The 26,839-nt window shown below is 30.3% G+C and overlaps 1 protein-coding gene across 2 annotated transcripts in view; it reads right to left on the bottom strand.

The window, feature by feature from the left end:
• LOC121114064 (glutamate receptor ionotropic, kainate 2) overlaps positions 1-26,839 on the bottom strand; it is a 60,281-nt gene that overhangs the window by 32,773 nt on the left and 669 nt on the right. The gene's annotated exons all lie outside the window — the stretch shown is intronic.

Here is a 26,839-nt window from a genome sequence, read left to right as displayed (position 1 = left end):
AAATTCCTTAATTTTTTTAGGAGGAGGGGCAGCCTCTCTAGCTCAATCCCAGCAGACGCCCCTTTATATACAGGAGGTCCCTGCATAGCATGTTTTCAAACACCACGGATTTGGCATAACGCGTTGTTCGGAATTATTCCGACTACAGTATGGTCATAAATATTCCTTTCATATTAAGTATTTCTTTATATTATCATAATAAATTATAAAACTATATATTGTATTAAACAAGAATTTTTCTAGTTGTTGTTGAGTTTGTTCATACTATGTCTATATATTCATATAATGTAAGTGTACAATTTTGCAGAGGGTGAGTTTGATTAGATTACTTAAATTATACAGAATTGAAATGAAGGGATCAAAAATCAAGTAAATAATACCCGATATAGATTAAATTTTACAATTATTTTACAAGTAAATTGTCTGGCTTATATTATATTGAATAATTTATGATGAATGACATTTTTTTATTGTCCTAACTAGTGTTGAATTTCGATCAGCAAATCCTAGACCGGTCTGAAACCCTTATATATTTTTTTTTTGGACTGAACTAATTCTGTCCAACAAAAAAGTTCGGTCTGGACCAGTCTCATATAAAAATTCGGTCTAGTTTGGTACAAAGGAAAAGTACGGTCTAGATCTGTCTAAAAAAAATGGTCTAGACCGATTTTACAGATAAATTGTTTATAACATGACTTTATATTTTTTTTCAAGTACAATGACGTTAAACGAAGTTTAAACAGAAATAGCTCGGATTAATTTTGATCCTGCCGTCTCTTGCATATATACATTACTGGTTCTAGAACTAATCGTATACTTTTGAGATTTTTTTAAAAGAAAAATGAATGACAGCTATTCTAGAAAAAAAAAAAAAAATTGGCCCATAAAGTGAGACCGAATCAAAGTTGGTCCTCAAAGTGAGACCGAAAAAAATCGAGACCGCAGAATGGACGGAAAAATTGGTCCGAATTGGTCTAGAAAAAATCCCTTCAGACCGAACCAAAAGAAAAAAAATCCGTATTGGACTGAGTCTCAACACTTGTCCTAACCATACTAAAAACAAAAGAAGAATAGAAAAAAGTGGACTTTGAAAAATTATTTCTCCAATTTAACGGATTTAGTACTAAAAAAGTCTCTGTAACACGTGGATTTTTCTTGTTCCAAAAAATACAAACAACAAAAACAAAACACTTAATAAGCCCCTGTATTTAATATGTAGAAATATGTCTTATTTTAAGTATTAAAAATATCAACTATGAGCTCCCAAGATGATAGCAATTATGATGCAATTTATGAAATGAGTGAAAATATTGTATTGGACTACAAGCAACCTCTATGTGAGAGAAGTACACTTAACCCAACACTGATCCAGAGCTTGCTTGATAAAATAAACGTGCAAAAGAAACTTTCGATGAGAAAGTTCAACGCTTCTAATTACAAGAAGCTGAATCACATCTCCATCTTTTTTCCTGTATTTTTGTGTTATAATGGCCCCTGACATATTTAAAACGGTATTATACTAAACTTGTATTAGAACTGGTTCTTACAGTGCCATTATGTTGTAAAAATATTCACCAAATATAACAATTATTTTTTTATTGGATTGTTTCCCTTTTATAGCCTCTAAGTATTTATTAACACTGTTGTAAAAAACATACATAATAGTTTTTTTTTTTTTAGTTTTGAGCCCAATACAAATAAGTGTTTTCAATTGTGTTTTATTATTTTTCAAAATTATGTGCATCTTTTCTTTTCATATAAATTAGTCATAGTACCGATTCCAAGGGTAAGTGTCTGTTTTAAGGGATTGAAGGAAACTATTTATTAATTACTCAAGCATGGAATTATAGAGATCTGGAATAATCTTATTTTCCCACATCATTCTTATAAAATGAAAAAAAGAAAAGAAAAATAAACAAAGCTGTATACGTGATTATTCTACGTGTTTAAAATTCCATGACCCAAGAAATCACTCCTTATTTTCTTGTTTTTTTAAAGTCCATCTGGCTCAAAATCAAGACAAGAAATCAATGATCTTGTTATGGAAAAGGTAAGTTCTAATCTACCTATCTACTTTGGTTTTGGTCATGGCAACGAAAAACAAGATTTGAAAAGGTCGAGACTTGGATCAATCTCAAGATAATCATCTCTTATCACTCCTTATACAAATTGAAAACATGTATTTCGAGTCTTAAAAACACTCAAAAACCAAATAAATGTCTCCCAATTGAAACAAACTAACTTAATCCTTCTACGTAAATTATGAGTCAAGCCCTAAACTAAATCTTTAAAAATGGGGCTGTTATTTTTTGAAAATTAATATACTCAAGGATAAATTATCATTCATTCTTGTTTTTTGATTTTTTAGTAAATATATTTTGGATTTTATATCTGATTTTTTATACTTACAATATTTTAGATTTTGGTTTTTGTTAATTAAAAATTTGTTTTCTATTTAAGTTTTTTTTAACATGCACCGTTTGTTCTTCATAAAACCGGATATTTTATGAATATATATATATATGAATCCCTGGATGGAGGAAGATCTAAAAAGAGAACAGTTGGTGAACCTGAGATAAAACTGTATCCAAGGAGTTATCGTATATCACAGCGATACCTGACTAATACAACAAAATACACTGTATTTTGTTGTCAGCTGTCAATGTTTCTACTTTTTTTCTTCTAATCAGTGTTCTGAACGTTGATTGGTTGAATTAGAGTTAGCTCTTATAAACTATGAACACCTCTCAAAAGTTGTTCTAAATAATAATTTCACAGTTAGGAAGAATTGACTAAATACCAACTGATTGTGTGCTTTTTTCTGTTTCTTATCCGATGAAAGGTCGTGTGAGTAATAAAGGTAGGAATAAAATTAACTTTGGAATACGTGTGTATTTATTGGCTTTTTAAAACATGTACTACACGATATTCATTGCATGATAATGCAAAAAATTACCAAAAAGAGTTTAAGAAAAATACAATTTGAAAACTGTTGATTAATTGTATTTTTACAAGATTATATTTATTTTTACTAGTCTTTTGTTCATTCATATTATCATCCTCATGGATCGATGTACAATAACTCAGAGGAAATAGATGATTATAGTAAATGACAACATACCATAAAAAAATTCAAACAGAATAAACATTTGTATGACGTATATTATATTAATAATTCACCAAAACTTGAGTTTTAAATATTGATGGCTTATCTACAAATACGTATTGTTGTAAGAACTATTTCCAATCCATAATTTATTGGTTTCATGTTCTTTTGAATCACGATGTGCATTTCATGTTTCGAGAGAGGGAGAGAGAGACTTCCTCTAAATGTACTAACTAAATAATGTATAAGTAAGAACAATTCAATTATCCGAGTCCTCTCATTTATTTACTTTTATTTATGATTCTATATGTTATGAACAACTTGTGACTTGTATAGCAAGTAGTACAATTTAAAACCTAAAAATCCGATGAATAATTTTAAATATAGGATTTAGAGTACTTGGATGAGAATAATTGAATATTTTATGGATGATCGATATATTAATGGTGTAATTTTTGACTATTTGAATTACTAAAAATATAGTTATTCTGTGGCATACTATTGAGTTCAAATACCTGCTTTTATATAACTCAAAAATATACAATAACCATGTCATTTTAATAGGCTAAATTAAATGATAGTATCCCTCAAGACTAATAAAAATAAAAATCTATGCCATCATGTAATCTGTCTTGTCGTAATTTTCAATTTAATGTACCGTACTGACTGCTGGGCAAGACAGACACATTCTGACGTGATAAAGTATAGTAGCTGTACTCTAACAGTAACAGTCAAGGAAGGCGATATATAGCTACTCCTGGTAACAGCTATACTCTTTGACGTTAGTATTAAAAAGATTGGTGGAAGTCAAACGTCAGTTGGAAAAGCGTTATGGTATAATCTTGTATTTCTATTAACTTGGTGTAAATGAAAAAATTGTTTATTAAAATGACCATTGTTGTAATTCGATAATACATTTCAAGACGAAGAAATTACAACTTGTACTGTTTGCTTATCTAAGCTGTAATTTGTAAAGACATTGCAACATAGTTACGACTCATTGCGACTGACGTATTTAATTACAACATGAGTCATTATTAGGAACTAATAATAATTGAAGCTATTTTTTTTTTCATTTGATGCATTTAATACTTGATAATTATGTATTTAAAAGTATTCAAAAAGGTCAACAATTATGACATTAATATATGGGCAATCTGAGGAGTATTCAATTATTGCATTATCTTCATTTACAATATCGGTTTAAATTCTTCATTTCAAATGGTTCATCTCATTTCTTTGAGCTGCAACTTGTACAATGAAGCTCACAAGTCTCACGCAATTAGCGTGAGACTACCCTATTTCACTCCACGCATTTTTATCATTAATCAAAATCGTTAAAAATACCTTCTTGGAGCCTAAATGTTTTTATTTCCGTCAAAACAAGCAAGAAGTGCCGTTTATTGTCCATCTTAAGACAATACAATATATTTTTGTTTATTTATTAGAACTTGGTCGAGGGATATCATAACACTCATGCTGTCACGTAGTAAGATTAAACATCTTAGGTCAAACTGATTTCAAAACTAGAGATCCATAATCGTAACTTGTAAACATTATTGGTTTTTTAGCTCGTTCGTTTTTTTTGAGTTGACAAACTAAAGAGTGAACTTTCTTTTCCTAAGCTGTTGTCATTATTATTTAATTCCTGAGGAGACAACGTCCTTTTCTACTGCATCCAACTATATTTAAAACCTGATTTGAACATTTTTGTGTGCTCATAAAGACAGAGAGCAACCTTGAGGATTTGTTGTAGAGTTGAGATCGCAAGTCCTTGTTGAACTCAGAGTAGAATTGAGGATCGATATTGGAGTAATTTTTTTCTTTTCCTTCTTTCTCGTCACAGCTAATCTCATGCAACGTCATGATAGCAAAACTGCTCTGCTCTAAACTATTCTTCAAATTGTCAAGATTATCATGCTGATTTTCGGTTTCTTTTTTTAACATGCCTAAAATGCTAATTATAAGCACCTCCACTCCTCTCATTGAATAAAGTGCATTAATTGCGAACGTATAAAAACAACTTGTTTATTCTACACAATAATAAACTAATTTCTTTTGATAAGGTACGGATATTTATTTACAAATAGGACACAGAGTCACAAAAAGTATTATATCTACCAAGAATATCGAAAATATAATAACTTTCCGCCCACTTGTGTATGTGCAAAATATACTTTTAATGTAATTTATGATTATCTTTGGACTTCTAATACCAGTGTGTCTGTCACGAGGTAAACTTCTAAATATTACAATAACAGTTCTTTAGACTGTCGGTCCTTCGGACTTTCATTACTAGAACTGATTAAACAAAAAGAAATAAAGTTGATTGACGCCATCAAGTTGATGACCAAACTGTATATGTGTTAGGACTTATTTATAGGATAGAATTAGACTGGACGGAAACGGAACTGGACGGGACTCCAGTCTTCAGTCCTAAATAAGGACTGGTACTACACTACATTTCAATGATGTATAACTACTTATTGAACTAAGAGGTGATAAAGTTAACTAAAAATGCCGCTATGTGTAGTAAATATTGAATAATATTGAAGTGAAATATTATTTTAATTATATTTGTTAAAAGCTAATAGTATGGATTGCACACCATTCTAGCTAATAGTTAGTATAAGATAGTCACTCTTTCTCTAACGGAATACAAACTGCATTGTTATAGGATATAGTATGGTTTGGCACATAATAGACACATTGTTGTTTGAAAAATGTCACTTCTGAAATATGGGAAAATATTCACTTTTGGCAAAAAAAAATGTATAATCAAAATTTCGTTTATAGTTGCCACCAAAAAAAAAAAAAAAAAAGTAATATTTTATGCATTTCCAGTTAGTATGTTTTTGGGTCAACGATATGTAGAGGCTATGAAACAAAAAAAGATGAAAGGTGATTCACATTAACACTAATAAGGACAAGAGTAGGAGAAAAATCGACATTTGACAAAGAAATACAGTCTAAATTTTTATAAAGTGGAATAATTACGCCGCCAATAGTTGGAATATAACTTAATATTAAATTACAGGATGCCTTCATTTATTGCTCGATAAAGGAGAGTTGTTGAATACACAACGACAAATAGAGTTGCAAATAATCTTTGAGGATCCATTGATCGAAAACAATTTAATGCATGGCTTTATCTCTTTGTTTGTTTGAATTGTGGGATGAGGAACTTTGATGCAGGTACATTCAATGCAAGACTCTTTAATTACAAACATTAAGATGAATAAAGTATCACATATATATATATATATATTAGTGTTGGATTCAGTATAAAAATCCTAGACTGGTCTGAGACTGTTGTAATTTTACCTAATTATGTCAACCTTGGGTATAGACCGGTCTCATAGTAAAATTCAGGTTTAAAAAAAAATTGTCATATTTTTTACCAAAATAAATTTGGAAAAAATTTCGGTTTTGATCGAAAAACCGGTCTAAAAAATATCACTTAAGACCGAACCGAAAAAAAATCGGTCTTGGAGCGAGTCTATTAGTGTTGGGTTTTGGGTTTTTTAAATTTTTTTAGACGAGTCTGGGAAATTATAATTAAACTAATTCGGTCCAAATTCAGTCTGGTAGTAAAATTTGTTCCTAACTTGGTCTTTAAGAAATACAACTTTTCTGTTGTGTAGTACCAAAATATCGTTGATCATAATCGGGTTATACAAAAATCACTTAAAACCGAATCGGAAAAAATTCGGTCTCGAATCAAGTCTCAACACTAATATATAATATACCTACAACAAAATAAGGAAGAGTTAAATGAAAAGTGTACAAGACAAAGATTATATTATTTGACAAAGCCATGCACATTCCACCAAACATAAATCATGGAAGGGTTTCTCAAAAAAGAGTCACTACAAACATTCAAGTCAAGAACCCCCCACCATCAACACAAGATTTTGCTTTGATCTTTTGATATGTATTTACATTAAACTGTCCCTTTTTGAGGTAATATTTTTCTTCCATCACAAAGATCTTTTACGATAGAGACAATAAAAATTGACTTGGTGGAAGTTAAAGGCCTCTCAGATCATTTTTGGCGTAGTACAGGCCATTTTAAATTAAAAAAATGGAATTTTTTGTCGAAATTAGCCCAAACGGGTATCACATTTAATGGGTGCATTCAATTATGTTCTACTCAGGTTGATCAACATAGTACCCCTGAATATAAGGAGGAGTTAGATGTAAATATTTTAATATTGTTATAGCCCTTCCTTTTGAGAAAGGACCAAACAAGGAATGTTTAAAGATGGAACGTTTCAAATTTACGACTTCAATACTTAGTCCTTGATAAAATATTCATCTGCCCTAGAGCAATTGTTTGAAAAAAAAATCATATCATAATACTTGAGTAAAATATTCAATTAAAGTCATCCCTACCATAACAAATACATTTATGCGTACATATAATATATATATCAATATGCAAAACAAATATAGGCCAAAAGTCAAAATAGAATACTGTCAAGCAAAAAATTATATATATATATATTTGTATGTGACATATTTTAAACTAGATATCCAAACAGTTAAGGCTCGCTGTTTCAACTGATTTTTTTTTGTAACTCCCTTCTATTATACCTACCAACAAATCTATAGTTCAAAAGCTTACTTTACGAGATTCAGACAGATTTTATCGAAAATTTAAACCCTGTATTTTCTGCCTCTGGAATTTTTTTATGAGTAAAAACAAAAGAAAGTATAAATTTTTAACTTTTTTTGAACTTAAAATAGTATTAATGTCAGCTTAATATACAGGGTGCAGCAGCAAAACTTCCTTTTTTCAAAAAGATAACAAAACAAGTTTTTTTTTTGTTTCATACCAATAGTATACATTTAAAGTTTTATTGACACAGTTTTAAAAATCATATCAGATATCCCATTTCTCATACTCTCAATAAACCAACATTGTTATTTCATTTCTTATTATATAATTTTCACTGAGAGGTATAAAAGAGACAAATATTTTAAATTCAAAGATGCAAAAATTTAATTGACAACGTATCTTATTTATTAAATGTGTATGATTATGCAATTAGTTATAGGCCATTTCGCAAAGTTTAAAAATGTTGGGTTTTCTAGAATAAATCCGGTTCCAATAATTAGTGCAATTTGGATAAATTGCACTAATTTAGAATTCTTGTATGTCACCAAATCTAATGACACATATTTTGGCTCTCTAACATTTCTATTCGGGTATTTATTTGATTTCAAAGAATTTTGCAAATTTCAAATTATTAAAATATATTGAAAAAATCGTATTTGTAGATTAAAATTTCAAGTGATTAACTGATTTTCATAAAACGTATCCATAAAAGCTCAGGAGCTAAATTACAATTAGCTGGCTTTAATTAAATATTCAGTCAAATCATTTTTTGACAATATATGTATTTGAAGGCAAATTACTGTTATGACTACTCCAAGGCATATTAGTGACTGACTTTATTTCCAAGAAAATTTTAGAAACTCCACTCTAAAATAAAACTACGTTCACCTACTATTTCTTATACCGCCTGATTGGTCCAAGGTTAATAGAAACACAAGGTTAGACCCACATGTAATCGGGCTTGCTAGAATTTTCAATTTGAGGTATCGTAGATACTGCTGGGCAAGACAGACCGATTTTTGAGAAGACACACAATCAATCATATTCCATGATGTCACTATTCCTTGAATTTTCTTGATGTATCGTACTGATTGCTGGCCGAGACAGACAGATTTTGAAAAAAACAACAACACGCAACCAATCATATTCTATGACGAAAATATTAAAAAGTTTGGTTGAAGTCAAACATCAGTCATACACGCGCGTTATGGTATAACTTTGTAATTATAGTAACCTTGATGTTGCCGCCTTTAGAACCGTAGTGTAGCTTCTCTTTTATATAAATGCTAGCAGGAGGAACCAACATTGTTAAAGTTATTATGCGCCGACAAACAGACAAAAATACTGACACACTTTGTTTTGTATATATATATATTTATGAACTGCCTTTTCTATTCTTTTTTAATATGATACACTGAGCCTTAGCTACACCTTGCTGCATAGCTGTTTCTAAGATTTAGTAGTCTCGCAGCTCTAAAATGAGGCGTCGACAAACCTTCAGATACACAAATTGGGGATTTATTAATATAATTAATGCAGAGACTCGGCCCAAACTTTGTTTCACGATCGGTATTAACTGATATTTTCAAGCTAATATGAACTTAAAATGGTCCTTGGTCTCAAATCGTAAATGGAAATTTTCTTTTCCATGAAATAAGGTCATTTAATATCTATCAATTTTCTTTCATAAAAAAGTCCTTTTTTATTTTGTTGGACCGAATATGAAAGATTTTGTTGTATGGATCCGAATTTCATAAAATTGTTGCTTAATAATTTCTGAAGGAATAATACGCAATTTGTGTTACAGACTTCTTCAGTTTAGAATGATATATTTTAATCAAGTTAAAAACCATAGATTAACCTTTCAATCGTATATATTTTGAAACCAATCAAACTAAGAACACCTCATATACCTATAGGCTTAGGTAAACATTATTTTAAGCTCTTCATTCGTATAGAGATTTAATTTATGGGGACGGTTTATAATTTTTTGCAAAAGTTCCTTGCAGGAGGTTGCATTGCTAAAAACATCACTATTTATAACTATAAAAATAGATGCAAAAAGAACTGGTAAAAAATGAATTCCTGTATTTTATCTTTATAGAACAGGTTTGTTTCTCTCAGGTTCCTTATGTGTCTTTAGAAACAGTGGTCCACCCAAGTATAAAATGTTGTATAAGGCAGGAAGGACATTCAATTGTTAAAATAATTAGATACCATTGTTCATGAATTTAATGAAATCCTTCCTTTAGAAAGGATTTGATTTATTTAGTCCAACGTAGATACACAAATGTAGCACGTCAAAACAAAAACAATATTAAACAAAACCCATAAAATGAGAAATTTCCAATCTACTGTCTCACATCATGAATATTAATACCCAAGTGTGCCGCGGCACTCACTTTGAGAAACTTTGATCAAGAGTCTTCATTTAATAAATGATACTTTCTTAACTTCAAAATGACCTTTATAATATAATTGATCATATATACTCTAAGCCATAACTGGTATGAGAGTTTTGACTACCTTTATGTGTGATTTGTGGAATGCATAAAAATAACATATGAAAGGAAAAGTAAAATAATTAAATTGAGAATAAAAATGTAAGCCACATCCCTTTTTGATAAAAATAATCGGCGCTTATTTTTGTATTAAAATAGGAAATCATATTTATTGAAATAGGGAAGTATCCACTACGTATTTCTTGTAAGCGTGGTAAGAGCACATCCAAACTCAACTAAATTAACGTTTAAAATACTACAAAGTAAAAAATCTACGTCTAACGGAATAATACATTGTATTTTTTATATTACTGGAATAACCCCGTGATGTAAGAGGGTGAACGTAGAATTCATTAAGGAATTAAATGAATTATGACCTAAATGAATTAACATAATTATGTTAAATATAATATATATATCATTTTGCCCTACTTATGTAATAATATAATTATAATTAAATACATCGATGCATAAACAATATCGATCTATCAGATTCCTTTAATAATATCTATTATAAAGTTAATTATAAATGAAGTCATATATGTACCTATCAGGAGGTCACATATCTATATACAGGGTAGTCCAAAATAAGGATCCCATTTGTCATTAGATTAAAAGTATTATTGTAGAGATTTCGTTACAAAAGTAATAAACATTGTGAGAGGTTTTTTTTTTCGAAAAGCGATCAGCCTAGGTATGAAAATTCAAGATACCTAGAGATTTAATTTTGTCATAAATTTGAAAAGATCGAAAAAAATACAATATTCAATCAATTTAGTCACCTCTCAAAAAGTTTTTTTTCTCTTGGAAAAAATAAATATTTGCCAAATTTGGAACTTATTAAACTAAACAAAAATATTTTGTCAAAATCCCTCCCCCAAATTAGTTTTCCCTGATGAGATCGCCATTATATAATATGGTCCCCCACTTCCAAATACATTCCAGCCCCGTTGCATGGTAGGATCTATGTAAAATAACTGATAAGCAATAACTAAAATGCGTGCATTTTCACTTCTCTATTGATAAGTGATAGTCAAATACTATTATTGTCTAGTTAAAAAGGAAACGATAGCTCAGCATGATTTATGATATATTATAATATTTTTGAATCCAATGGGATAGTTCTTATAGGTAAACAGAGTGCTCCAGAATTAGAGTCTAAATAATTTTAATGTAATTGAATTAATATTATTATGTGTTGAGATTTTGTTACCCAGCAGTGTGTGGGCCCAGCTCACACCGCAAATGAATTGTAAGAATGGTACAAATACTATTTTGATCACTTGTGGTCTTCCCTTTCACCTGACCTTAACCCCAATGACTTTGCAATGTAGGGTACTGTCAGGATGTATAAAATATGTCAGGGGGGTCTCCATAATTATATTTTTGGGGGGAGGGGTTCTTTTTTTTTTTTTTTTAGAAAAGAAATCCTTCAAAATATTTTGTACCCCTTGTTCCCATATATTGTTGTCATATGAACGTGGCAATCCTGACAATTTGAAGACTGTTTCAAGGAGAGCAACTTAGCTGTCATGACGTTTTATTAGATCAGCTACATAGAAGCAGCCGTCAGAGGAAGGAAATAAACACAAGCCCTACTTCTAATATAGCAAGGACATATAGCCTGGAATTACTCTGATGTTTATTATCAATTCTACTACTCCGAGTTCAAAATGGACTTACCCTTTTAACTCCCGAGAAAACCTTCATTATTATTCTCTGTCTTTTATGTGCACACCTACTAGTTATTATTTTATACTTAGATCCCCCCCCCAAGAATTAAAAAATAATGATCGGAGCGTTGGGAAATAAAAAAAACCTTTTCAGATTGCCCACTAGAAAATACAACTTCCACTATCTAGGACCTATTTTATATGATATCATATGGTTGAGACCAATACAGTTTACAGGCTCAGTAAGGACTCCTTGATGGCAATTGTGGAGTTCGCATGGGCAAATTATTATCTAAGATGTTGTGCCGTAAGAAGGCGTTTCTGCCCAGTGTTAAAGTCCATTTTTTTTTATGGGATTATAATTCATGACCACCCTCTATATTGTATATAAGCGGCATGTTTTACTTAGTATTATCAGACTATGTTGAAACTAACGTATTAGATAATATTATTATTCGTTTTTAAAGCTTTGGAAATGCCAAGTCATGTCATAAAGCTCTAACAAGGTCCAGAAATGAAATGATATTGATTTTTTTTTCTCCAATGCGTGACAATTTAATAATTAATTCAGAGGATCTACTATTAACATTATTCTTTTTATTTTAATGGATTTACTCAGAACACAAATCGATTAAACAAATAACTATGTATATATATTGTAAATGAATTCAGATTAAGATCCACACAAACCTATATTAAATTTATAGATAGCAATACTTTATAGCTGAAACATTGTTTAAAATCATTAATATTATATAAATTATCCTTTAGTCAAGAAATGATGAATTGTAAGGCAAAGTACATTCCGTTCTTTCATATGTTCAATTAAGTGCATTTACGAACAAATGGGCTTCCCTTCGATAACTTTATTGTGTCTCTTCAAACAAAAAGAAACAATTTTTCATCGTAATATCGATCTTAATCGTTCAAAAAAAGAAAAAGAAAAAAAAAAGAATCACTTTAGACCATACTGGGAGTAAAAAAATCGTTCTCAAGCCGAGTGTTCACACTACTTTAAGTATTAAATGACAAATAATATCTATGCAGTCATTAAAAAAACGATAGCAATGCACCACCATAGTATCTAAAATCAGAATTTCATTAATAAAAAGGCGCTAATGCCACACAAGGTTCTCCCTTAGTTTTGTAACATGATGTAGATATGACAAGTCACTTTTAATCTTCACATAATTTCTGCAGATTTGCATTTGACATATTTACAAAAAAATAATTTGCAAATTAAATACGCAAAAGAAGGCAGAATTAAAAGAGAGAGAGAAACCTTAAAAGATCACAAATTGATAGATCATAAAAATGTCGTGGCGAATATGTTTCTTTCTATATTGTTCATAGTTAGGTAGAGTAAGCTGCAAACAAACATAGGCGTGATCGGGACACATCATGAAACATACACTAATCCAAAACTGTTTCTCTATGTATGTTCATAGAGGTATATTATATTTATACAATAAATATGTAAGTAAAAAACGAAGCGTTCTTCTTCAATGACTGATAATCTCATTTAGGTACTAATATGTTTATATATATATATATTATACTTAAAGCGCCTACTAACCTAGATTTGAGAACCCAAAAAATAATAAATGCTATTAACAAACGTTTTCTTTTTATACTTAATATATGCCCAATATAAAACAGGGATCGAATACATGTATATTAGGGTGTACCTTTTGGGTTAATTATTTTATCTTCCTGCACAAATACTTTTTCTTCTGAGAACGATAAAATAAACGGACTCTGGACAAGTTTCAGGCATCTCAGACTATTTTTTGACGTCGTACAAGCCATTTTTATTTGAAAATAGAATATGCACTCCGTAGAGGACAAAAATGCGCCCTTGGTTATTCTTCTTTCTATATGAAGCATCAGTATTCAACCTTGATAATGACACTAATTTGAGCTCTGTACCTCAATATTTTCCAAAGTTATGGTCGATTATGCATTTTTAACGTTTTAAACTACTTTGACCTTGGCCTCTCAAAATTTAATTGCCTTTTACTGCGACCCTATATAATCTTCGTACAAAGTTAGATCAAAATCGATTTGAAAACTTTGACCGTAATCCTGGTGACCCATGGACAAAGAAACAAATAGAGGCAAAAACTGGCCTAGATGTTCAACTTCTTTGGAGGGGGTCAAAATGGGATTTTTTGATACAAATGTCCCAACTTTGTTTATTAATAACTTATGGGGTATAATTTCTGCTCAATGATTTGCAGTTTCTCGATTGTATCAACGATAACATTGCAAAAGGTAACTCTAGTTGAAGTGATAGTTCTTGAACTAATACAAAAACATTTATTTGACAAAAAAAAAGTTTTGTAACAGACGCAAAAAATATTAAGATGGAATCAGGACAGTCTAAAATACATGTATGAATATATGTATGTACTTTTGATAATGCAATCTGACACAAATGATTTATAAGCGAAAAATCTATTTCTAAAAGCTCTAAAAAAATAAGAAGAAAGAAAAAAACCCCTTCTAATGGATGATGAAAATATCGCTTTTGTTACGTCTGTACTCGGGATATTATTATGTACAATAAATCCTTACATATAAAGTTCTTATTCGTGTGGATTTGATATGAGGAAAGAAAACGAACATCTACCGGGTGGGAAATAGAAATTGATACATATTATAATTCTGAGGATGTAAGTGACGGATTTAAACAAAAATCGGATTTACATAATATTTATGGAATATAAGCTGTATAAAAATAATTTTTATTTTTTAATTGAGCAAAGAATGACGTCAGAGGTGTGAACACAAAAATTAAAGACCTACAATTTTAATTCGTGAGGGACACTCTCCAACTGTGATTTTAGAGCTGATTTATGTGACCAGGAAGACATTTAATAATGTAACTTATAACTTATTGACCACCTTCTAATCTTACAGCAGGGTGGAGCTTCTGCACAGACGGTCAAAACTATCGAAGGATTCTGGGCTAAAAGAATCAATTACTAGTAAAAGTACAAATGGCCTAGATCAGGGGTTACCAAGCTTTGTGTTACTTTGGAGCCCTTAGGCGTTTTTTTTTTTTTGAGAGAACATATAATTTTACTAAATATTTGGGTCAGGATTTTTTAATTTTAAACATTTAAGATGACTTTGTAAGAAAAAAGAAAATTATTAAGAACTTTTGATGGCTTTATTTTAAAGAAAATAAATATATTGATGACCTCACGAAGCCCTAGACAATACCCTCCCTCGAGCCTCGATTTGTAGCCACTGTACTAAATGTTAATCCTTTTAACTATTTCTTCTGACTGTATGTTGATCCGGACAACATCCATAGGCTCTGCGTCTTTTTTTGTAAGAGGATTTCTGACAATGTAAGGACCCATGTTGACAAACACAACTTGCTTGTTGAAATAAACAAATATTTAGTGTTTTTCCTTCCAGCTGTTTTAATAGATTTTGATAAGATGACTCTTGTATGAATTAGAGCAGCTGCCTTTAAAGTCTATGAAGTCAAAAAGATAATATATAGGTTTGTATTTTTATATTAATTTATATCAATCAAATGTCATTTTATAAACTGTCATTGATAAAATTATAAATTCAATTTATTTAATGATAAACAACTATTCTTTATATCATAAATGATAGTTTGGAACATGTAAAATTTAGCTACAATATGTTTTTCCAAATTTTTCCTTTCCCTTTTGACGGTCGAAGTTGAGAGTGGATAAAAAAAACTAGTAATGGCAAATGAATAGAGAAATCGCTGACCTTATAAAATAAATCATATTTTTGTAACAAAATGCCCAACTGAGTAATTGACATTTCGAGGAAAATAAATCCCTTTTGGAAGGCGAACACTGAGGTAAACTTGGACATGAAAACGCTACCGACAAAGGTATGGGAAGAATCAGTAGAAGATAATGGCAGGCTCAAGTACCTAGCTCAAACGTCGATTAAGAACAAAATAGATTTTGTTGGGGAAGTTGTTAATGACATTTCAAATTTTTAACCGTAGTAAAAGACTCGAGAGGAAGAGAGATTTGTGAGAGGAAAATATACAACAAAATATTACTTTTGTGTTATTAGAGGAACGGGGAATAGATGCTTGTTTTGGGCCGGATAGATAGATAGATTGTACAAGAGGACATGAAGCTCACTGATGTACAATTATTACGGAGCTTGAGGTGTCGTTTGATGATTTCTCTACATCCTGGTTCAAGTATAGGGTCATTAATGTGGTCATTTAGGTTCATAAAAGAGTGCTGGCACTCTTTCTTTTGGAAGTATTCACAACAAGACTTATTAAGAGAGGATCTATTTTTTTCTCTCTGTCAAATGGGAACTAGAGACACAAAACATTTTTATATGAATACAGCGAGACAGGCAAAACATGGGATCATTTGTCTCAAGTAATATGTCTGAAACATAAAATATTTTTTAAATTGAAGATTTTTAGTTTTTATTTATACCCGCCCAGAAAAGGAAATTGATTAATTTTATCATTATCAAAAGGCAGACTATTTTGTATTAGTTTTGATGTACCAAAACCCTATTATAAGATGGCTTAATTTGAACACTCAAAAAAATGTTGTTGGGTTGTATTAATATAATGAAGTATTGTGAATTTTTCTAGTTTCCACCCGGTACAATACAATATGATAATAATTTATGTAGTAATTTGTGTTTTGTTATCCACCCTTTTCTCTGCAAAATATTCGCATGTTTGATACATTTGATGAATTAATTGTAGAATGTACATATATGGGTCTTTTTTTCCTCGTTCTTCTTCGTATTGATAAAGCATAAAAGCTCTACTATAATGTGGGATGGATAAGGACATGGAACAATGGGGCCATTCAGTAATGTCTTCTTACCTAAGCAGTTTAATGATTTAAAAATAAGGAATGCAACGCAGTTTTTGATTTATGTGTAGGATAAAAAATATTGTTTTTCTTCGTTCTTTACAATTATAATTATATTAATTAGAGTAGTTAGTTCGTAATTTATGGTTGTTGCTAATTGAGGTCTCATTAATAAGTATGTATACAAGGTATATTTAAAAAAAAACGCGGAAAAAATAATCTTACGTGTTATTATTACGTATAAAAATGCGGAAAAAGTAATCTTACGAGTTATTATTACGTATATTGGAAGCAAATTTAATTATTCAGATGAACAAATGCAACATTATGAGAGAAATTACATATATCAGCACATTGCAGGGGTGTCTGTAGGGGGTGGGATGGAAGGAAATTAGCCCCCTCCCCCCAAAAAAAAGAATTTTTTATTTTTTATGAGAAAATTTAATCTTTGAATTTTTTTTCTTCAATAATTTGATATTTGAAACTTTGTTAAAAAAAAATTAATAATTCTAATTTAATTTTTGAAATTTTTTCCTTACAATTTCATATTTGAAAAACTGAATTTTTTGTAACGAGCTGTGGATTTTTGAAATTTTTTTATATTTGAAATTGAATTTTTGGATTTTTTTCCAAAAAATTCCAAAATCCAAGCCCCCTCCCCCCACAATATATATATATATTTTATTTTACTAATAATTAGTTAGTTAACTCATCCTATGTTGACTTGTGAACTTTATTTCAAGTGATTTTGTTGTCAAATGTCAATTTTCCTGGTTCTTTTCCTTATATCAGTCTTTTGAACGTAGATTGATTGAATTAAAATTAAAATCAAGCCGAATCTCAAGGGACCAACAAAATGTTTCCGTTATATAATATACTTTAATGGAATAAATTATTTACTCTATTAGAACTTATTTAGAGTTTCATAGAGGACCTCTATTAACGAATATCCGTGACCGCCTTAAGTGGGCTTGACTGTAGCTCTTTTTAAACAGCTATGTACAGTTTCAAATAATTTTCTTGAAATAGTTCCATAATTAAGCCGAATTAATTGCCCAATTAAAAATGATTTTGGACCTTTGTTATACTTCTTTTGACGGAAAGGTTGCGAGATACAATAAAGGTAAGTACGTGGTAGATTTAAAGAGATGTTGCTCTTAATTCAAGGGTGTATTGCATCTACAACATACATTGCTTGCTCCATTGTACATGTACATATAATTACATTATATCTGATCCTACACAATAATGCTGTCGTAATCATGATGATAAGGCAAATTTGAAATAAAAATTTCTCTCTTGGATATCAAGTATACAAATAATGCTTCTACATAATATAATAATAACATAATTTACTCAAAGGCAAATCGATAATGCCAAGGCCAATAGCTGTTACAACTACTTGTATTAGTTATTATACCTATTGGAAATTACCCACTCCATGCGAATCCTTTGCAAAAAAAAAGAAGAAGAATGCTCTCTATGAATAACGAAAACATTGACAAGATAATTGGATGTGTGACTAAAAATGAGACGTGTCTTGAGTCCGGAAAATCTCTATACATCTTAATTAAGGTTTGAAGTGACATCTACATAAACAATTATATCACGTGGTTATTATATCAATTATGGTTATAATAACCAATAATTATGTTCAAATTGTAATAACATTGAATTATTCCTTGTTTCGGCATTAGTCATTAGTAAAATGTAGCCTTACACCTGAAAATCGGGGAAAATGCTCATAAAATTCGATAAAACTATCCATCAAATTTTGGTTACAGATCTGGATCCAAAAGTTGGGGAACCCAAAATTTACTGGAATATTTAAGTCTAAAGATCCGAACAGATCCGTATCCCAAAAATTGAGGATCCGAACTATCTTTATAGTTTAGCACACTTCAACAATATATGTGAATAAAGATCCTCTTTGACGTGATGATATATTATAGTATGCCTCAATTTGCGGGGGAAAAATGTAATTGAATTTCAATTACATTACGTTCAGTTATGTCTGTTGAAGATTGTTCTCATTTTTTTTAGTTTATATAAAACATAAATACTAGTGTTGGATTCAAGTCAAAAGTTTCGAGTTCGACTTTTTGAATTATGCACTGAGTCGAGTTCATATTAGGTTAATATAATGATATTCAGACGTGGGAAAAAGTACTTAGACTGAAAGTCTCAGTCTTTGAATATTATTATTATTAAATCTCAGTAATTTTTACTTCTCTTTTAAATGATGCAATAGAAATTGGACTAATAATTATTCATCGAATGTTTCGAGCCATCACAATAGTTTGTGTTGATGTAAAGTCGAATTTTCTCAAAAATATCTCAATTAAGGTTTAGTAATTCTTCAAAATTAGACGGTTTATTAGGGTTCGAATACTACTCAAATTCACTAACACTAATCTATATAATTGGAAATGAAAACTCAGAATTTTGCCACAACCCTATGTTAAACTTAATTGAATAAATTTTATGTAGAGTGTAGTACATTTTATTAGAGAAAATGCATTTTCTAAGAATGTCGAATGTCAATGTGGGTGGTGGGTACAAGGGAGAAGGACCAAGGTTATTAGTTACAAGGCAGTCCTTGTGACAACTTTACCCTTATTGAATTTATTTATGTATTCATTTTAATTGGGAAGATAATTGCATAGATTTGTAACTTATTAATCAGAGTTGTTTTGCTTGTTTTTTCAAATAGGAATCCTTTATTTTCGAGTCTCAGTTGAATGTGAATAAGTGGCACTTACGTACAACACTAGCCCTAGTTGGGAATATGTCCAGGCTTCTCTTCTACAAAGTGCCCCCATTAATAAAAGATCGACTGGAAAGTCCCGCCCTTCACAAAGAAACCACGTTTTTTTCTTTCAAAATTGGCTTTTTTTAAATTATTGCTCAGCTTGAACGATATTTTCTCCCATCCAGAAGCAACATAAATTTAAATGAAGAAATTGTTTTCCATCCATTGTTTTGGAAATAACAAAATATACGTCACACTTAGAATAATAACCCCCAAACTAAGGAACAAATTTGTCATTAAATGTTGACAGCTGTCTTTTGAATATTATTACAAACTAAAAAGGTGGCGAATTTAAAAGAAAAAATATCGCCATCTATGAGTAAAGCAACTTTTTAGGCCATGGACTGGGAGCAAAATCCATGTTAAAGTTGTACTCGACAGTCAAAAATAAATTAAAAACAGGCTATTTCACCTTATATTTATACCTATTCGATAGCAAGGATCAATGTGGCTAGACAGAGCCGTCCCTAGGATTTTTATTTAAGAGGATTAAAATATTTTAAGATTTATATTCACCTATTTAGAAATAAAATCATATTACATTTTTTTTATAATAATAACCTTTTTTGAAAGACATTTTACAACTCAGTTCTTTTGCACAGAATATTGCAAATTGTACACACATTACATCAAATTTCCCTACTGATATCCCTTTTTTCTTACGGATGGGGGTTTGTAACGGAAGGGGTGTATGTAGGGGTGGGCTGGAGGGACTTTAGACCACTATCCAAATTTAAGTAATTTTGGCTCTTAATTTAAAAATTTAATATTTGTAATTTTTTTCTAAAATAATTAATATATCAAATTTTGTGAATAGTTAAAGACTTTTGATAGTTTTTACAAAAAAAAATTAATATATGAACTTTTTTTTCAGAAAAATTAGTTTTTTGCTAATATTTGAAGTATAATTTTTCGAAAAATTTACTTTTTCAAATTTTTTTTACAAGAAATGTTAATTTTTTGGGTTTTTTTTTTTTAAAGTCCAAAAATCAAGCCTGCCCCCATAAAAAAATAAATATTGATAATCCTGCGGACGCCCCTGGACGGTCCTGTCCCTAGCCACAAGAAACTGCCCCCAAATCATTACACATGTATTCAATTTGATAACAGACGCTCCAGGTCCCAAAACGCTCACAATTCAAGGATTTAAGGAATGTGTATGCATTAATTAAAAGAAAATGATGTACATTGAACTAAAACCACAAGGGAATTAATTCAGGAAATATAAAAAGTTATATATTATGTATAACTAAGCAAACGTTTATGCATATTCCAGACATGGACGTCTGTTGAATTGACTTTATGTTATATAAATACTGCATTCAGTAGAAATTACATTCAACGTATATTTAATTCGATCAACATTAACCTATATGTAGATAGATTTAAAGTATACAAACGGTAGTTCTTTTTAGAGATTACATGCACAGTTCCCATACTTATAATTGTAAAAAAATATTATCTACCAGTATCTTAAAATATCGTAAAAAATATCATAGCGACTATGAGAATTTCAAGAATGCTTACTGTCGTGACGTTTATATAAGATTAACTACAAGCAGCAATAAAAAGGAAGGATATAAACACAAATCCAACTCCGTATATTGCAAGGATATAGGCAGTAATTACTCAATTGCACTCCAAGTCATTCATTGTATTTCTTCTAAATATATCGATGGTTTATTTAGCCAAAAACAATATGTATATCAGAGATTCATTAAAATATTTATGTTTTCATTATTATGTAACATAATACGAATATATTATATTGCTACTAATTATATACCTAAAAAGGGAAAACAACCCAAGTGACGTCAGAAGGAATCGGTTTTACCTTCCTTAGAGACTGCCAAGTGATATTGGACTAGTGATGAAAGTTATGTGTATTTTGAACATGTTAAAAAAAAAAAAACCCCAAAAAAACCCCGACAGTCAACATAGTAAACCTTCACATGGGAAGTATCTGTCATGGGGCTTCATTAGATCAACTACAATCAGCTGTGACGAGGGAGGAGGGAGAGAAGGAAATAAAGAAGCACAATGTCAAGATTTACTTCGATGTCGATCCTCAATTCTACTCTGAGTCCAACAAGGACTTGTAATTATAACTTTACAACAAATCCTTAAGGTTGCTCTACATCGTTTATGAGCACACAGGAATGTTCAATTAGGTTTTGAATATAATTGGATGTAGTAGGAGAGGAAGTTCAAGAGTTAAATAAAGATGACACCAGCTAGGGAAAAGAAATTTCATCCCTCAGATTAACAGTTCCAAAAAAAATACATTGGACAACTAAATAATACACACGATTTACATCACGTGTTTGGACTTTACTTTTGTTCTAGATAAGGACTAACACAGCTGACAACACTGCTTATAACTAAAGTTGACATTTTGGTAATGAAAAAAATAAGTTTAGAAATTAGAAAAGGAAAAACGCCTGTTACGTGAGCTCCTTTTTGTTCATTTTTTAATAGGTTGTCGTGGTGCTAGCTTACCCTCTAATATAACCTTCTTGCCAATTTTGGGTATAAATTTTACAAAAAACCAAAAGTATTATAAACTAAATATAGTATTTTAAATGTAGAAGGTTATCTTCCTTATAACAGTCATTCATCTTTTCCCCAAAAATCATATAAAAAGCAGGTAATATTATCAAAGGTCTTAACTCAGGTAACCATATGCCTCGCTCCCGGCTTCTCCTCGCGCTCTTACGCAAATCCCATCTCTACTTATAAGTCATAACTACCCAACCAATCCTCCGTGATACTTTCCACTATCCATTATCGTGCTCACTTTATTCTTTGATGTTTTCTCTTCAATAATTAAATAATAATGATAACTGAAATGGAAAATAAGAAATCCTGTTCTCGTTGCAACTAAGTATATCTCCCGTCCGTCTAATGTCATATTTTCTACAACTATACCATTACATTTTGACATTATCCTATGTACTTTTAAAACACTAACGAATGTACTTGAATAAGCCATGCTTCTAAAGAATGTGATCTTTTAAATATATCTATAACATATTAGCAAATAACTGAAAATATGTATGTATTTAGTATATTATTACTCATTACTGTGTCCATTTTTGACAGTTGTTTTATATGTACATTTATTTTTTGGAAAAGGACTAAAAAGATACGTCAAAAGTTCAAGATGTAACTTTTTTCCCGCTTATTATTATTTGTTATTTTTTGCACTCAGCCATGAAGTTAATCTTCCATGATGAGAGATACATACATATGTATAATTTCCGTATCGGTAGGCTAAATGATTAGCGTGCTCATTGAGAAATTTAATCAATTATTTTAACGAGGAAGATATATAACTTGTTATACTAAGGTATATTAAAGAATAAGCTACTTCAAATCTCTACATAGACAACATACAGAATGGGAAGCAAAACGTGTACTCTAGAATTTGCTTTAGAAACACTTCAATATATTTTTTTTTCAATAACAAAAAAATGAGGACACTCCCAAATCGCCTTTCACGGGCCTACAGATTGTTATATGAGCAACGGAGAAGTTAAGGGTGAGGCGATTCATCAGTTTAGTGGGATCCTCCATGATCTTCTTTTCCAAGCTGGACAGGGTCTCTGGATCCCTCTTTAAGTTATGCCCCTACTTCTTGCCTTCTTGGTGAGGTACTCTTCAAATTTCTTGATATTAGACACCTTACAAACCAGGCTCCCGGAGCCCTTCACTATGCCCATAATCCTCACCACCTCAACTTAGGAGATCTGAGATGCACTACCTTTTGGTGTCTTGCTCGCTCATGATAAAGAGATGCCAATATATTTATAAAAGTTTGTTTATGCACAAAAGTTGTCTCAACCAGAATCCCAAAAAATAATCACTAAAACTTCTTATATTAATAAGAAAATTAACATTAATTAACAGTCCCAGTTTTGCTGTCCATCCCTGTATCTATAATGTTAAAATATCCTGATAATAATTGCTACATTTGAGCATTTAGCTATAAACCAAGTGGCTAAACGAAGACTGTTTCATTCATATTTGTTCATAGACAAGGATATTCAGTAGTTTTAAAGGTTCCCTAATTTATGAGAAATTTTTCAGCACTTAATATGCAACAAGCAATCCTTCATTTAATAATCATACATTCATTATTGAAGACCTCTTGACATTGACGAAAAGACGCAGTTCCAAATTTACTGGGGTCTATGTGACTTGAAGAGCCTTAATGCCATCGAATATACGATCCAGAAGCTTTATAAGACTGGTAGATATGCCAATAAGTGACAGTTTGAGGTCAGCTTATTTAAATTTGTAATCTATTAAGTATATTTACATTGTACATGTTCCATCCCTCTTGGTGATTTTAAAGACTCAACCCCAAAAACTCGATACTTGACCTGAACTTAAACTCAAAGCGTTGAATACGAAGTATCCCCAGCTTTGATTCAGTCATCATCAATTTTAAAATTTAATAACAAGTATAAAAATGTAATTAATGGCCCTTAAATAATACTTCGTAATTAAATATAATTTGAAATGAAGAATGTTTGTACGTGTGTCTCAAGCCTTCTTATTCCAATATGAATCATATGATTTTTAGTCCTAACAGAGTGAGAAAAAGTTGCAATTTAATTAGACTTAAGTGCGACTCGAAGAGTTCCCAGCTTTAAGTAAGTATATATTATACTAGTTACTAACATATTTTACGTAACACAAAAAGTCCTTGCAATCTGCTTATATTCATATATTATAAATATTAATCTCACACCCATCAAAGTTGAAGAAACCTCCTAAGAAAGATATCCAACTTCCTCTCCACTCTTACTTATATACTCGTGGTAAGAGGATTGTCTTTTTGGACAACACATAGGTGAGTGAATAAATTAGAATAAATCTTCTTGGAGTTGTATGAATTAACTTATTGCTTTTTGTAATATGCTGTTTCCTATAGGTATTTTCTGTTCTATTCAAATAATTTAAGCAGCAGACTCATCACGAGACCGAATTTTAACTCTTGAGGGATTTTTGTCTATACAGACAAATTTGGACCAATTTTTACCCTACTCTGAAAACACAAGGTGTACAAATTTGAAACACACTAAATTTCAAATGATGTCATTGTGCGAAGGACCAAAATTTTGAACAGCAAATAGCGTCATCAACGAGTCATCCTTAAAATGGGGTTGAACAAATTTTCAATGATTTTGATCATGATCAAATTTTTGGGGATAGCAATCAAGATCGAATTTTCTATGTTTTGACCGCTACATACCAAACTTCTTTAAATGCCCAAATAATTCGTTGGCCCATCAAAAATTATAACCATTTTGAAACTCTGTCTTGAATCTAATTTTTTACTGTTTGGTCTTTTAAGATTTTTTTTCTAAACTGCTCTAAAATTGTAGAATAAAATTGAAAATGAAAAACTCAAAACTAACGCTTTTTTAACGTTTTAAAAAAAATAAAAAAAATAAAATTTATATTTCGAAAAACAGTCTTTTTTTGGAGTTTAATAAAGTCGACATTTTTTTGTGTTAGGAAAATTTTACTACAAAATCCAGTTCAGAACAAAATTAAACTTAATTAGCTCGACCTTACAAAAAACAAAACTTAACACTGACCCATCTCGGATTTTCAGACTGGAACCACTCAGCCTATAGATATATACTTCAATCTATGTTTGTGTGAATGCATGGCTTTAGGCCCATAAATACTTATTATGCTCATTATGGAAATAAATGACATCTTAGGTGCTATTTTTGTTGTTGTTACTAAGTACGAACAAATATAGAAAGAAAAAATCTTTTCACGTTCACTTTCTTTTTTAAAGGCATTGAAAAACAATCAGAGTGCAAAAAAACAAAACAAAAACACACACAATTTTATGCATTTACATAATCAGCAAATGAGTAAGGATAATTATAAAGTAAAGTTCAAGTCATGGGACCAATGTATTAAATTATTTTCTAACTCAAAAATAATATATTTTTAGTTCACATTGAGATGTTATAAATACGTATTGGATTCGAATAAAAATTTTCGAGTTCCCTCATTTATAGTTTTTTTTAGCTCTAGGTATAACAACTTTTGAGTTTAGTTGAATTTGAGTTTTTTAGAATTTACACATATAATTTAATGCAATTTCTCCAAATTAACATCGAACGACCAGGGATCTCAAAATGACTTCCCTAATTTCTTTAATACCAAATAAATAAATACAATTTTATGCATTGAATTGTAATTTTATTACTTTTCTTATTTCACCATTTAGTTTAATTTGACCAATTATGAAATATATTAAGGAATTAAATTAAGACACAGTCCACATTACCACTTAGAACGGTCAGAGATGTCATGTTAATTATTTCAGTAAACTCGAATTTTCCCCATAAAAAACTTTTGGACAATCTATAGTAATTTTCAAGAAATTATGAGTAATGTCGAAGTTTTTTTTCTTGTCAAATCCAAAACTACTATCTATTATTATTATTATTATTTTTCTTGCTTGAAAAACATTCGAAAGATATAAAAAATGTTCAATATCTTTTATAAGAATCTTGTTTCATACAAAATAACAGAATAATTATGATTTATGAATATATTTTGCTTTTGTAATCTTTAATCGTCGATGTTATCTCAAAACATATTTAACACAATAAATGCACTAGTTACACTTTTACCCAAAAAGTATTGGGTCTCCTAAATATGTAGGAGTATGTAGTTATTAATTATAAACTACTTTTGAAGGAGCAAGGAAGCTTCGATGATCATAAAAATATACACATGTTTAGAGAAGATTGTGTCAAAAATCAAGAATAGCTTTAAACTCCTCAATAAATTATGAAGTAATTAAACAAAGAATACTTATAATTGATTCAGTGGATTTATATAGCTAATCATTACCTAATCATCGGAATCCTTCCTAAGTAAGATTCTAGACTGTGCGAGATCATCAGACCTGCGAACTAACACATTCTTCTTTTACCAAAGAAAATGGTGGATTTTATAGACAAAATTATTAAAATGAAAAACAGTGCTATATACATAAAGCGACATCCCGACTGATCAAATCTGTACGAAGCGGGATATTTTTGTATACAACATCCAATGTACATCATTTTGAACAATCATTATAGCCATTTTAGTACGGAAAATTAGTCTACGATGTCTATTGGAATAGCAACAACGTATAGGTAGTTTTAAGCAGTGATTGTGAACGTGATTTCCGAGGAAATCAAGGATTACATAATATATCTCTTGAGAAAACATTTATTTCCAAAGAAAT

Source organism: Lepeophtheirus salmonis, chromosome 3, assembly GCF_016086655.4.
Source record: "Lepeophtheirus salmonis chromosome 3, UVic_Lsal_1.4, whole genome shotgun sequence".
Taxonomy (NCBI): Eukaryota; Metazoa; Arthropoda; class Copepoda; order Siphonostomatoida; family Caligidae; genus Lepeophtheirus; species Lepeophtheirus salmonis.
This window is presented reverse-complemented; position numbering and strand designations above follow the sequence as displayed.